A 14,659-nucleotide genomic window follows, 5' to 3' on the forward strand; every position below is an offset into this window, starting at 1 on the left:
TTTTCTTAAGTGTACTCCCAACACCAGAGGGCAAAGAGATTCCAAAGCAGATTTCTCAGGCTGAGGAGGACCAGGAGAAAGAGGAGATAGAGATGGAGTTCCATGAAGAGGAAGAGAAGCTACAAAGCACTGAGATGCTGGACATTGCAAAATTTAAAGCAGAAAACATCACTAAAGTGGAGAATGTTGACATTGAGGATGAAGATGTTGATCCTTTGCATTGCACAGCAACATTTCCCACATACAAAGTTAACAAAAAGGAATATGTTTTGCTGAATGACATTCAGCATCTTTTTGATCTAAGGGAAGATTATGCTTTGGCAGTTTTGGCTGAGTGGGGATCTAATGACATAGGATTTATTGATTACTCACCTTGCCCCTTAGCAGTCTTGGACACAGAGGCAGAAAATTTTATTGACAGCTCAAGTGTTGGAAAGCATGTGCAGGACATTGTTCTGAGATATGAGCAACAGGGTGTACCTTCTGAAGAGGAGTTCAATGAGATCCAGAAAAGGCTTAAAATAGAGCATATGGGAGAGGAAAAGACCAGAGATTATGAAGTAAGGCCAACTAGATCCATTGATATATGGGAACGTGCCTTGTTTGAGGAGGATGAGTCTCCTAAGGTATGTTAATGACCATTTTGCCCTGTCTTATTAATGTGCTGAACAATTAACCAAGACATATTTTTGCAGATTGAAATACTGGACACAGACAAATTCCTTGGCAGGGGGAAGGGTTCCAGACCCTTAAATTTAGGAAGGAACCAGAGCTTGGGACACTTTATTGGGAAGCTCAACAAAGAGACTGTCATAATATTCCATAACAAGTTTACAAGAGAACCATTGTTGCCAATGCTTGCAATTAAAGCACTTGCAAAGGTTGTTGGTTCATATCAGCTTCCTCCAGGGTTAGAGAAGTTAATATTGGTGGAAAAGGAGGAAGCCATCAGAATTTTTGGATTCTTCCCTGGCCTTACTGGTTCTAGAGCTGGTTATTTTGCAACAATGGCATCCTAAGTGCTTGCCCACTCTGGGGACCTCAAGAGACAAATGATAGGCTACAATAAGCAGAAGTTTCTGAAGTTTAGGGGTGAAGTTGATGTACCTTCATCAAAAGACTGACTTTGCTCATACCTGTACTTTGGCCCACTTTCTACCTTGTCTCTCTCTTGTAGCTAGCCATTGTAAGAATTTTTCATTTGCAGATGAACTATTATATGAATTTTGTCTTTTCTGCTTGTTCCTGTGTAAGGCATTTGCTAAATCTGAGTTCAGTAGTGCTTTCTTTGTCATTTTTGATCTGGTTCTATGCCATATTTGTCTATAGAACCATTGGAAAACCTCAAGCAAGCTGTTTGCCTTCACTGCACCTCCTCCATGTCTTGTATGCTTGAAAAACTTGGTTCTTGCTTGATAATGGGATTTCTCCATGCCTTGTGTAGACCATATGGACAGGGAGCCCCATCTCTTTACAAACCAGGGAGTGTGATTGTAAATTATATGCTGGCAAAGTAAAAGTGTGTCAATAATTAGTAAGTATGAGATTAATCATATGCTTCCAAACTAAAAGTATGTACATATTAAAAAGGAATAAAAAACTTACCATGTAATGTGTGAATTCCTGATCCCAAGCATCTTTCATTGCACTTCTGAAGTTATTGAGCACTTTCTTGAAATTTGGCAGATCATTTTTTCCCCAGGATGTCTTATCACAGTAGGAAAATACTTTGTCTAGTGATTCCCATACCTCTGCCTTTTTGTTTCTTGATGTACCTTCAAGACCATGATCTTTGATGGCATTGTGGAGAGCTTTCCACTGGTTATACTTCACATTGGATGAACCCTTCTTGGCATTTACCTTTCCTAGTTTTCCATGAAACCCTAGGAAAGCTCTGGCCTTCACACCACCAACAGATACCTTTCTAGGCACATTGTTTCCATTTGAAGACCTCTTCAGGTCTGTTTCAATCTTAACCTTACCACTGTGAAGGCCAATTTCTGATAAAACCGTTTCAATACATTTGATTGCAGCATCTCTAGCTGCTTTTGGCTGTAACTTCCAGGCAAACCCCACATAGAGATGTACAATTTTCTCCACAATTCTGCAAAGAGCATGCAGAGTGCATATGTGGACATTAGCAAGTGGAATATTTAAAACTGCTTTGAAGTTTGGATCTTGAGTATGCCTATTGGGTGCTTTGTTCCAATTTGTAGGATTACATTCTTTTGCTGATGCCATACAATACAGACAAGGGCTCTTTGCCATAGCTCCTTTGGAGACATTGTACATACATTTAAGGGTTTTAAGGTCTCCTCCCATGTGCCATTCCACCCTGTAACTTCCAAACCCTTCAACTTCAAGCTCTTCCCCTAATTCTTGTGCATTAATGACTTCGGGTATTTTTGTTTGATGGAAAACCCAATCCAGAACATCAAAGTCTTCACTCTCTACTTCAAAAGCACCTAGCCACTAGACATTCTTCTCCGATTGCACGCTGAAGTACTTGGTATCCTTCGGTTTCAATGCTCTGTTCATTAAAGTTATGGAAATCCTCTCAATTTTTCTGTTCTTAACAATCTCACATTCATCAAGCTTTATCACAAAACTGACAACACCATTTGCTTCTGTATGCTCCAGCTCATAGAATGTGATCATTTCCTTCTGAAGTGTCTTCAAGTCAAGGAAAATATTATTGAACTCGTCAAATTGAAGATCCCTCTTTTTACCATGATAGGTACCATGAATGTGGTGAGGCTCACCCAACATCTCCATTATCCTCTCATTGATCTTTTTCCTTGCCTGCTGCACAATGGATGGCTTTGGAAGCAAAGAGGACCTGACCTTACATTGCTTTAACCTTGACTTCATATTTCTGAACAGCTTGCTATAACCATCTCTGCTAATGCCTACCTTATCCATAGTATATTGCACATCCTCCTTGTCCAAGCAAGAGCTCTGCAAAAATCCCTCAATGCACTGCTCCTTTGCCTTTTTAAACTTCTTCTCTGTGAAAATCTTTTTGGCAACCTTGAGAGGTAAAACATCACAATAATGTTTAGCTGCCATTTCCATGTTTGATGCAGAGTTTGGTTGTAGCAAAGTCCTAAATAAAAAGGTACAAAATTAACTGATTATTGTCCAAATGACACCAACAAAATAAACAAACTAAATTAAATTTAACTGAATATTAATCATTTAATAAAGAACAATAGCATAATAACAATAACATCAGCATAATAATGTGGAGCAGAATCACAATACAACTTAACAAAAAGATTAACAACCTAACATAAGCAGAATCATATAAAATAAGCATAAGCAGAATCATATAAAATAACAATACCTTGCTGCTCTGATTCTCCTGCTGCAACCTCCTCCACCACGTCTCAAGGCTTCAATGTTCTTTAACTTCTTTTCTCTTTGTCTGTTTCCTAACATTGTATTCTTGCTTCTAGCTTGTTTGAGCTGAGTTTGTAGCTTTTCGTTGCTCTCTTTACATTCCTCAAGTTGTTGTTTAAGAGTATTTATCATTTGTTTGGTCAAATGATCTTCTAACTTAAGAATATCTCTCTCTGCCGCAAGACTCTGTGTATAACCCAGCAACCCTCTTTGACCATCACCCACAAATTTTATCAAAGATGAACAATTTGAGAATGGGGGAGTGCTCTTTGTCATTGGGTCCACTGGATACAATCTTCCATCAGTCCAGAGATCAATGTGATTTTTTTGATCTTGCCGCATTGCTTCAAATATGGACGAGGACACCTCTGCACATTTGTTTCTCTTGCGCACTGGACAATATTCTTCATTTAGCTCAATGTGTAGATGGTATAAGCTTCTTCTCTTCCTCATGGAAGTCTGTTAACAGTATTTGTTAGAGATAGTACTATAGGAAAAAGCTGTGCAGATACGAGGAAGAAGACGACACAGAAAAGGTTTGTTTCAGCTTTTGGAAATTTTGAATTTTGGGCTTGAACTGACGTTTTCGTTAGTTTTGGAGGGAGTATTTTTTAGAATACGAAAGATCCTAGAAAGATTTGACTATGACATGTTTCGGTGGAGGTAAAAAGGACGCAAACTCACCTTTTTACAAACATTTCACTATTTTTAAAATAAAGTATATATTCTCTCTCTACATATTCTTACAGGGCACAAAAGTGACCTCAAAATTCCCCTAATGATAGTATGCTAATTAGCATACATAGTATACAAGTTGCCATCCCTTCTCCTTGAAACCAACAAAACTATGCTAATTAGCATACAGTTTATGCCACTTACCTATGCTAATTAGCATACCCATAGAATGCCAACTGGCATAAACAGTATGCTAATTAGCATACACAGGATGCAGAGCCCTATCATGTCTTCTCCTTGAAACTAGCAAAGATATGCTTATTATCATAATGTTTATGCCAATTGGCATAAACAGTATGCTAATTAGCATACCTTCAATTAGCATATTGTGCATTTTTATTTGTGCTAAATTTCACTCACAGCATAGTATGCTAATTAGAACACACAGTATACAGAAAACTGTCATCTCTTCTCCTTAAAACCAACAAAGGTATGCTAATTAGGATACACAGTGAAATGAAAGCTGCCATCTCTTCTCCTTGAAACCAACAAAGGTATGCTAATTAGCATACACAATATACAGAAAGCTGCCATCTCTTCTCCCCTAAACCAACAAGGGTATGCTAATTAGCATACTGTTTATGCCAGTTGGCATAAACAGTATGCTAACTAGCATTCCACTCACATCATAGTATACTAATCAGCATACATAGTATACAAAAAGCTGCCATCTCTTCTCCTTGAAAACCAGCAAAGTTATGCTAACTAGCATATATAAGTTTATGCTAATCAGCGTAAACATTATGCTAATTATCATTAGCATACACAATATATAGGAAGCTTCCATCTCTTCTCCTGGAAAACCAGCAAAAGGTATGCTAAATAGCATACCATTTATGCTAACTAGCATACCCACATAATACAATTAGCATACCTTCTTATTATCATATTGTGCAAGCCACTGGCCTTCGTTGTCCACATCTTTCCAAACCCTGATGCCTTTCTTATAAGCTGGGTGTGCCTTCTTTTACAGTTTCTATTTATATTTGTGGGCTACCTGCCCAAACCATATGGAGTCCTGCTGTAAAAAGCGTAAATTGTAAGACACCAAAGGAGGCGGATTTTGAGCTTGTTTGATCACCTCTCTAGAGTTCTACATGAGCTCAGATTATCTAAATTTAATGAGACAGGTTGTACAAATGATCTCTCTTAAATTGAGACCCCTCTGTGATAGACACAAAAGCCATGTATACACAAAGCACACAAGAGACACAAGAGACAGAAGATACCCAAGTTTTTTATAAAACTGCATTATCGTCGAGCAAGAAGTATATTGAAGATGCAGTGATTACAACTTAAAAGTTGAAGGGAATGCTATTATAGATAGCTTCATAGCTTTCTGGGTTGATTGTATACACCTGTTGTCTCCTTGGGATGTGTTCCATGGGTATTTTGATACATCGTACCGTACGTGAAAGTACATGGACGATGGGCTGCTTGTGGTCTAGCTTGAAGGTGTATGCATCCAATTCCTCATAATACAAACCTTGCACAACATATGAGCCTCTATCAATTGCATTGCCCCACTCATCGAGGTACCCCTTCTCCACCTTCTCCTTTACTACAACACACTTGACCAGGTAGAAAATCCACATCCTCGACGTTGGTCGAAGCATCTGGATTTACAAAAAATGTATCGCCAGCACATAGAGCGCTACTCAACACATCATGATGACCTTCGTACGTAAGTCATCGTAGGTGGCTGCTTCATCTACTGACTCAGAATCTGACACAGCCTCATTAGGTAATGGCAGTAGAGTATGATAATCCCAAGGTTGCACGTGAGCTTTATTGACACAACAATTCCATCTTCCGTGCATGCATGCATCATAGAAGCATGCCAAGGCTCTTGTTGCAAGGGCAGTTGGATCCCCAGGATTGTGACCAAAGAAAAGCATGCAGAGAGCCAGTTTTTGCCATAGTGGCACAATTCCACTTCACCTCCCTATTCACTTCCCCCTCTTTAACCTCCCAGAACACACGGGCACATTCCCTTTCTTTTGAAGGATAATGTGAAGGTGCTCCTTGCAACAGGTTGGCTTGGAAATAAGCAACCACATTAGCTACACACCGCAAAATAGCTCCATTAGGTTTTAGTTATTCACATGGGTCAAGGTTCTTTTCACAATAGCTCCTGCACCATCATGATCTCCATTGCCGTGCCCTGATCCAAAGAAGAACCAGCTCATCCCCATCTCTGTGAGTCTACCATATCTTGCAACGAAGTAAAAAGGTCTGGCTCCCTTGAACTGCGAGGCCGCACCATCAGACCACACCCAATGTTGCTTAGGAGTGACACCCTCTTGTTGTAACCAGTCACGGTGTAGCATGAAGCAATGTTGCATGAACAACGTGTCATGCACCTTGTCATCTGATATGAAGAAGTGGATGGTTTTGACTACCTCCCTAGCCCTGCGGTAGTATGTTACGTGTACAAAAATGGTTACTTGACTAAAGTGCCAATGCATTGACTGCAAATCAACAACTGACACGATGACATCGTCCTAAAACCGAAGAAGGCAATCCTTGAATTGTTGTCCTTGCCAATCGAGCCACATAGTTATGAGTGATAAAGAGCTCCAACTTGGTCTTCAAGAGTTGAAGAAACTCCCAACACTGCCTTTCTTTGTGCAAAAGATCTTTTCTTTTGTTACTATTTCCCTGCTTGTCTTGAGCTTGTATATATGCAAATACTTTCACATTAATACTATTACTTGGCTTTGCTGTCTCCAAGCAGCATAATTCCAACCTATTCACTCCACATATCAAACACTCACTCATCAGGCATTCCCTTCTATGGAAAACTGCATCTGCCGGCTTTGGACAGAGAACAGACTCCCACAAGTGTGTGACACATTTGAACGTGTGATGTGAAGCCAAGCAACCCTTGCTAATGTTCTTACCTGGGACACAGATACTGCATATACAGTCACAACCTGCTCTATGCATCCCAAAAGCACGAGAGCGGATGTGGTTCAGTGTGTCCTTCAAAATGGACATTTGCACATGGTATTCGCAACAACATGTGTATCTATCCTTTAGTCGCCTACAAAAGAATGGCTTCAACATCTCAAACATTCTCATGCCAAACTTGCAATATGGATGTTTTTCCTTGAATCTACAAAAGAACTCAACCTGCAACATCCAAATGATGATCAATATTCAGATTGCTAACTAGGACATCCAGCATTTTCATGAAAACAAATCATAGTGTTAAATAGCACAATCAGCATCCTAATGTGCATGCAATAGCGTATGTTAACTAGCATAAAGAGTGTTAATTAGCATATATCTTGTGTTTATCAGGTAACTCTGTATGCTAGGTAGAGCACAAGGCATGCTAACTAGCAAAGACCATATGCTAACTAGCATAGTCCATATGCTAACTAGCATACTCATTAGGACACCCATCATGCTGTTGAGCATACTAGGTGTTAACTAGAAAAAATTATGCTAATTAGCATAAATCTTGTGCCGACTAGCTAACTCGGTATGCTAAGTAGAAAACAAGGCATGCTAACTAGCATACTCCATATGCTAACTAGCATACCCAGTCCAGCTGCTAGTTCTAACTAGCATAACCCTTGTCTTAAATAGCATACCCATCATGCTAGTGAGCATACTAGGTGTTAACTAGCATAAGTGATGTTAACTTGCATACTTTTTGTGTTGACCAACTAACTTTGTATGCTATTTAGAACTCAAGGCCTGGTAACTAGCATACTCCATATGCTACCTAGCAAACTCCATGTGCTAACTAGCATAATCACTTTTTGTTAGACAACGTACTTATCATGCAATTGAGCATACCAGGTATGTTAACTAGCATACCATGTATGTTAACTAGCATACCATGTATGTTAACTAGCATACCAGGTATGTTAATTAGCATACATATTGTGCTAACCAACTAGCTATGTATGCTCTTTAGAACCCAAGGCATGCTAACTAGTGTTGGGATCGGAGAGCACACACACAGAGAGCCAACACGAAGAAGGAGATAGACACAGTGTATGGCGGGGCGGTACTCACACTACAATGTGTAGTTCTAAGTATAGTTATTATGAATGAGTAAATGAATGGCTGTACATGGGCGGCTAAACAACGGGCAGCCGGGCACACGGGCCTTTAACCCAACAATCTCCCACTTAAAGGCAGTGTGCCTTTAAAGTGGCCAAAGTACAGCAAAAGAAGTCAAGCCATACCCATCAGCGATCTGCAGTGTGCAAACCGCTGTGAGGCTAACAACTTCGTGAGTAGATCAGCAGGGTTATCGTCAGTGTGTACCTTGACAAGCTCTATGCGCTTGTCCTCTAGCACCTCTCGTATGAAGTGATACCTCACCTCAATGTGCTTTGTCTTCGCATGGAAGACAGGATTCCGTGCCAATGCTATGGCACTCTGGCTATCACAATGTAGAATCGGAGCATCACAAGCCATACCAAGATCTCCCACTAGTCGTGAGAGCCATACGGCCTCCTTGGCAGCCTCAGTGGCAGCCATATATTCAGCCTCTGTAGTGCTCAAAGCAACGCATGGCTGTAAACGTGATGCCCACGAAACCGGTCCACCTGCAACTGTGAACACATAGCCGCTAGTAGACTTCCTCGAGTCCACTGACCCTGCATAGTCTGAATCTGTATATCCGCAAACAGACATATCCTTCTCACCATAACATAGGGACAACTCTGAAGTCCCTCTCAAGTATCTGAGAATACCTCTCACTGCATCCCAATGACGCTTGCCTGGGTTAGACATGTACCTGCTAACCACACCAACTGCATGAGCAAGATCTGGACGCGTAGACACCATGGCATACATCAAGGAACCAACAGCTGACGCATAGGGAATCTGAGACATCTCTATAGTCTCCAAATCTGTCTGAGGGCAGTCATCATGGCTGAGTTTTACATATGGAGGCAACGGGGTACTAATGGCCTTCCCCCCTTCCATATGAAAACGCTCAAGCACCCTGTCAATGTACTCTTTCTGACTAAGAAAGAGCATCTTGCGAGAACAATCACGAGTGATCCGCATACCCAAAATATGACTGGCATCCCCAAGATCCTTCATGGAAAAGGTCTCATGTAGCCTATGTTTCAAGGCATCCACATCAGAAATACACTTCCCTGCGATCAGCATGTCATCCACATACAAAACCAAAACAATAAGACTACCATCTGCAGCCTTGCGAGTATAGAGGCATGGGTCCTCATAACTGCGTACATAACCCAATGAACTCATGAATGCATCAAACTTACGATACCATTCACGAGATGATTGCTTCAGCCCATACAAGGTCTTAAGAAGCCGGCATACCATCTTCTTTGAACCATGAATAACAAACCCACTTGGTTGCTCCATGTACAAATCCTCGTGCAAGTCCGGATGTAAGAAAGCTGTCTTTACATCCATTTGCTTCAATTCCATGTCTTCTGTAGCTACCAAAGCAAACAACATACGCAAAGTAGACATCTTCACCACTGGGGAGAAGATCTCGTCAAAATCAATGCCCTTCTGTTGCTTGAATCCTTTAGCCACAAGCCTTGCTTTGTACCTAGGCTTTGCATCCATTGAACACAGTTTTATCTTGTAAACCCACTTGCATGGTAGTGCCTTCTTACCCTTTGGCAAAGGAGTAAGCTCCCACGTTTCATTTTTGGATCAACGAATCCATCTCTGACTGCATAGCCTGCTCCCACTTGAGCTTGTCAACACTAGACATGGCCTCATCATAACATGATGGCTCCCCGCAATCAGTCAACAATACATAATCCATAGAAGGCACAAAACGTTGAGGCTGTCTTGCACGCCGCTCTGAACGCCTCAAAGACTGTGCAGGAGGTGCATCTGGCTGTCCCACATCTACATGATCTCCCAACAAGGGCTGATCTCCCACTTGAGGGTCAATGGGCTGCCCACGAGCAGCCATGGGACCATCATACCGATGACCATCCTCCTCAAATATCACACGCCGAACCTGAACCGTTCGCGGTGATGCTCTATACATAGAGTCCTCATGAAAAACAACATCATGACTGCGCACAATCTTCCTGTCAATAGGATCCCACAATCGATAACCCATCTCACCAGAGCTACCATAACCCAAGAAGATACATATCTTGCTCTTTGGATCCAATTTGCTGTGTTTTGCCTTAGGTACATGTACATAAGCTTCACAGCCAAAAAACACGAAGGTGACCATACGAAGGTGGCAAACCTGTCCATACCTCTTCAGGCACTTTGAAACCCAAAGGAACACTAGGTGAACGATTTATCAAATGCACAGAAGTGGCAACAGCTTCAGCCCAAAATCCATTTGACAAACCAGCCATAGAAAGCATACTACGGACTTTTTCCTGTATAGTCCTGTTCATGCGCTCTGCCACACCATTTTGAGGAGGTGTATAGGGAGCACTAAGCTCGCGTCGTATACCCTTCTCAACACATAATGTTGTGAAAGCATGAGACATAAATTCACCCCCATTGTCCGTACGTAAGCACTTCAACTTACAACCTGATTGGTTCTCAACAAGAGCCAACCATTGCTTAAATATATCAAACACCATATCCTTCTTACGAATGGGGTATGCCCATACCTTCCTGCTAGCATCATCAATGAACGTAACAAAGTACATAGCACCTCCAAGAGAAGCATTGGGCATCGGCCCACATACATCACTATGCACCAAAGCTAGCTTTTCAAAAGATCTGTGTGGAACACTTTTCTTATGAGAAGACCGAGCATGTCGACCATAAAGGCAATGCTCACAAAACTCAAAACCACCAAAATCTGAAATGGGAATGTAATCCGCACGTGCCAACAACTTCAAACCTTTTAGTGACATATGCCCCAAACGCTGATGCCATAAAGAAGCAGGAGGTTGCTCAGTGATCCCCACAATGTGATCAGCCACACTAGCTACACAAAGGGAATACAACGTATTCCTCTTAGCACCTTTAACCAAAACAAGGCTGCCCTTAGTGATCTTCCAACCTCCATCACCAAAAGATACATTGAAACCAAGTGAATCCAACTGACCCACACTAATCAAGCTTTTTGCAAGAGCCGGCACATAACGCACACGCTGCAAGACAAACGTAGTAGAGTTTGGCATAGCCAAATGAATATCCCCAATGCCATGAATCTGCATAGAACGCCCATCGGCAATCCTGACAGTACCTGTGCTCGAAGCATCGTAGTCATGAAACCACGACCTATGAGGCGTAACGTGAAAAGAAGCACCACTGTCAATGACCCAATCCATAGGCATACTACGCTCATGAGTGAGAAGAAAAGCGTCATCAAAATAGGATGCAAGCAACACATCACCAAGCTCTTCACTAGTAGCACTAGTCGGAGCACATACATGGTCATCTTGAGAGCTACACTCTCCCTGTGTTGCATTTAACTCCTCAATCTTGACATTGGATTTAGGCTTGTCCTTAGCATCATGGTCTTTCTTCTTACCATCTCCATTTTCCCTTTCCCACTTGTAACAATCCTTTTTGAAATGGCCTTTTCTACCACAATGAAAACATTCCACATCCTTTTTACTTGTGCCTGCACGGGACTTGCTTCTAGATTTACCCCTGTTGGACTTATACTTGTCCATAGTCCTGCCTCTGACAACCATTGCACTAGAAGACTTACTACCTGCATTATTCTTTCGATTAATCTCTTCCGTGAGAAGACTAGACTCCACATAAGTACTTGTAACTCATTCGCAGGAACCGAGTTACTTATGGCTGTCCTAAATGTGTCCCATGACTCAGGCAACGTGACAAGTAAAAACATAGCTTTTACATTTTCCTCAAACGTAATTTCCTGCGTAGCAAGTTGGCTGAAAATTGTATTGAACTCATTCAAATGCACATTCATGGAAGCACCTTCCTCCATTCGCAAATCAATAAGCTTTTTAATCCAATACACCATAGAAGCAGCCGAATGCTTATCATACATATCGCAAATCCGCTGCCATAGCTCATAAGCTCCACCCTGTGCATCTTTCACATTGTAATAAACAGACTTTGAAAGGGAAAGCCTAATGGTAGACCTGCACATCTCATCCAACTCCTCCCAATCATCCCTCTCCATGTTCTTTGGCTTAACTCCCTGCAACTTTAGAGGTCGAATCTGTTTCTTCTGCACCAAGACATCCCAAATCTGATCTTTCCAATATGAGAAGTTAGCACCATCCAACTTCTCAATATTGAAAACTGTGTCCTCTTTAGTGCCCATTACAACAAGAATGCAACAATGAGAAACCTGTAACCAACCAACAAACTGCCACAACAAAGTAGTGTTGCAAATCTGACAACACCTGCTGCTCAATCAAAGAGCAAATGCATAGAGTATAAATCAGCCCATAATATGGTCAAAAAACGTACGTAAAAATCCACAAACAAATGCATAAACCCGTGACACCTGTAACTCAACCGGCCTAGGCAAACTGTGCCACAAAATGCATCAACAATGAGCTGTCATAGAGGCATAAACATACTCCATGTCTGAATAACCACAATAGAGACATAAGCTGACCAAGCTTACACAAATCCGTGAGCATAAATGGATCCAAGTGAGCATATAACCAATGCACAAGCTCAGCGAAGTCCAATCTCTACTGTCAACCAAGTACCTGTCCGTACTCAAACCGCAACACTGCAAGCAAGAGCAAACCTGCTCTATGTATAAGTGAACCAAATCTCCACAATATCATGCATAAAGAGTGTCTGTCAAACTGCCATATCCACATCTATCAACATACATAGATGATGTAAACCTGTAGCTCAAGAACACGCATAAACAGACTGCCGAGAAGAGTAGAAGCTCCCACTCAAACCACAACCATATACATGGCTGTCCCACAATCAAAATACATGTTTTGTAACCACAGAAGAGACCTGTATCCAAAGCTCCCTGTAACCTGTAACCTGTACCCGTACCTGTACCTGTACCTGTACCTGTACCTGTACCTATACCTGTAGTCGAAGAAGACAATGTCGCCAAAACTCCCACTCTTTCTGTGTGTATGAGGCCACTCCAAGAAGAGGCTACACACTCTCAAATGAGCTGTGGGCTCACGTAAGTGGAAGACACTACAACAATGGCACCTGTAATGGCTATGGAAGCTCTGGCAGCAGAAAACTACCAAAGAGAGCTGAAAAACGCAGCTCCTAGTCTGTAGCTCGGATGGGATTTCTGATGGCACGAATGGCTCCAAAAGGAGGGTTAAACACCAGGACACCTGGCGAAAATACTCGCGGAGTGCTGAACCTTCCAATGCCAAGCTCAGAAAAACCTTCTGCTCTTTAGAAATGCGCGCGTGCGCGAAACCGAAAAACGGCAATGAAACAGCAGCAAGTTTCAACACACTCAACAATGATGATGAAGCTCTCAATGCTCTCTCTACCAAGCTCTGATACCACTTGTTGGGATCGGAGAGCACACACACAGAGAGCCAACACGAAGAAGGAGATAGACACAGTGTATGGCGGGGCGGTACTCACACTACAATGTGTAGTTCTAAGTATAGTTATTATGAATGAGTAAATGAATGGTTGTACATGGGCGGCTGAACAACGGGCAGCCGGGCACACGGGCCTTTAACCCAACAACTAGCATACTCTATATGCTAACTAGCACAGTCCATATGCTAACTAGGATACTCCATATGCTAACTATCATACTCACTATGCTAACTAGTATACGCATTAGGACACCCATCATGCTATTGAGCATACTAGGTGCTAACTAGCATAATTGATGTTAATTAGCATACATCTTGTGCTGACTAGCTACTCTATATGCTAGGTAGAACACAAGGCATGCTAACTATAATACTCCATATGCTAACCAACATAATCCATATGCTAACTAGCATACCCAGCCCAACTGCTAGTTCTAACTAGCATAACCCTTGTCTTAAATAGCATACCCATCATGCTAATGAGCATACTAGGTGTTAACTAGAATATGTGGTGTTAACTTGCATACCTTTTGTGTTGACCTACTAACTCTGTATGCTATTTAGAACTCAAGGCCGTCCTACTCTTGAAAGCTCGCACAATCTCAGAGGAGATTTTCTTTTTCTCCTCATCGTCGAGGGCATGATGTTGTCGCTCAAATTTCATTTGTTTCTGCTCCCTTTGTTTCCTCTTTCTTACTCTCTCATATTCCCTGATTACAGAAAGAGCTAGATCTTGGGAGTTGTAATTCATTGCCTGTAGTGGCTCTCTTCTGCTTTTTCCTGAGAACTGTAGACGTGCACAATATATTACTTACTTAAAATCACTTAAATGTATAACTGTCAACACTTGATGTTGTAATACAAACATACTATGAAAAATGCCCTCACAAAACTATAGATGTGACCAACAAAACCAATGACTTCATTTGGAGTGGGTGGGCTACACGTAAGATTTGCTTACCATCACATTATAGTACAGCTCCATTTCCAGCATTGGAGCTAGTGGCAATAATGTTGGCTGTTGGTTCTCCATATATGTAGGTCTACGTCGA

Source organism: Adiantum capillus-veneris, chromosome 22 (genome assembly GCF_014529385.1).
Source record: "Adiantum capillus-veneris isolate H3 chromosome 22, ASM1452938v2, whole genome shotgun sequence".
Classification (NCBI taxonomy): Eukaryota; Viridiplantae; Streptophyta; class Polypodiopsida; order Polypodiales; family Pteridaceae; genus Adiantum; species Adiantum capillus-veneris.